Here is a 2,103-nt window from a genome sequence, read left to right as displayed (position 1 = left end):
TAGATTTCACAGTACTGGAAGGAGTTACATAGTCTGATGGAGGAAAAAGTCATCAATAGTCTTCTCAGCTGTGAGCACTGTGATCAATAATGACTGGCATAGCAAGGTATATCCATGTTTGCAATAGTATCATGAATATTATGTGGACAACCAACACATTTCTGAATGGATTGAAGGCCACACCACAGAAGGAAAAACACATGCCTAGTACTATAAATGTAACCTTGAACACAAGGTCAGGGAGCTCACCAGACCCAAGGTTGAATCTACTGGCCATTATTTTGCTATAGGAACATAGTATCAAACTGCTCTCTAAATTCATATCTTTATGCCTACAGATTAGTATATGTGTAAGAACTCATCAAAGAAGTTTCTTATTGGTGTATTCAGTGGTTAACATAGAAACTCACAACTGGTCAAAGTTCAGAGAATAAGTGTTACTAGAGTGTTAGACATACCTGCTACATCTATATGACCATCTGCCTGTAGGCTTAGGGACTGTTGCAAAAGGTAGGGCAAGAAGACTGTAAGAGCCACAGATCAAGGATGAAAACAGTGTCATCTTGACCATCACAGGATCACTGCACTTATGAAGGAAGTCATGGTAGTGGTGTAGCCTGTATAAAATCTACACAAGGTCAGAGCAGTCAACATTCCAGCATGGAATGGAGAGGAACTCATAAACCCCTATCTCTAACTTGAGGCCAAGGTGCTGAGATCACCTTTCTATGAGCTGTTTCTCTTTTAAACTAGTTCAATTTCATGTAGCTCAGTGTGGCCTTGAACTAATAGAGATCCATCTGCTTGTCTCTTGAGTCCTGGGATTAAAGGTGTGTATCACCATTGCCTGGCTCTATGGCTTGTGGCTAGATTTGCATTTTGAACCCTCAGGCAAGCTCTAATGAATCATAAACTATATATCACCACAGGTGAGAGAATGGATCTAGGAAGAGTTAAGAAGAGAATATTACCTAAATACACTTGGGTGAAATTCTTGAAGATTTAATAAGAATATTATATTAAAATCAATTTTATATAATAGTAGATGAGTTAAAAATCTATTTTATATGAAAGTAGGTAAGTATGGAAATGTCATAATGTAAACCCATTACTTTGTATGCCTACCTATAAAATGTACTGTGGATTAAAGGTGTGATTGATTCAGTAGAAGAACACTTAGCCAACAAGTCTAAAATTCTCATTAATCCTAACATTGTAAAACACATGAACACACACACATACACACACACAAAACAGGATTATATCTGAGAGGCCAAACAACAGAAAAATCCCTTCACTCAAAAATATGAGAGGCTGAAATGAGGTTTTAAAAATCAAAAAAAAAAAAAAAACAAACAAACAAAAAAGCTAAAACTTAAGATAACCTAACAGTAAATGTGATAAATGATACCTGGGAAATTCTAAGTGCATATGTGCATTCAGAGGAGATAAAACAGGGGGGGGAAAGCCAGTTAATGAGTTATTGCATTCATTTGCATAAATGATTTGGACATGAAATATTTAATATTTATTCTTCTTGGTTTGATTTCCAGTGTGAAAATATTTAAACATAAAGTCATGCATTTTTATATCTAAATACTTAAAATATCCTAAGACAACAAACATACACACATATATGTATTATGTGCATATATACACACATACATGTTGATTTGGAGGCAGGATCTCATGTATCCAAAAATAGCCTTAAACTCAGCATGTTACCAATGAAGACCTTAAAATTCTGATCTGGGGGCTGGAGGGATGATAACTCAGCAGGTAGGAGCACTGGCTATCCTTTCAGAGGATCCAGGTTCAATTCCCAGCACAGACATGGTAGCTTACAACTGTAATCCCCCTTCTGGCCTCCATGGGCACTATATACATGTGACAGACATACAGGCAGGCAAAATACACAGACACATAATTCTTTAAAAGACTGATCTGCCTGCCACCACCTCTCAAGTCTGATATTATAGGCTTGTGATACTAACTACTCTAGGTTAATGCTAGGCAAGCACTCTATCAACTGTGCTCCCTTCTTTACCAGCCCCAGGGAAAAGCTTACATACAATTCAATTAAAGCCTTTCAATCAGTGATTT

This window comes from Phodopus roborovskii, unplaced genomic scaffold (genome assembly GCF_943737965.1).
Source record: "Phodopus roborovskii unplaced genomic scaffold, PHOROB, whole genome shotgun sequence".
In the NCBI taxonomy this organism is placed as follows: domain Eukaryota; kingdom Metazoa; phylum Chordata; class Mammalia; order Rodentia; family Cricetidae; genus Phodopus; species Phodopus roborovskii.
Note: the sequence above shows the minus strand (reverse complement) of the source record.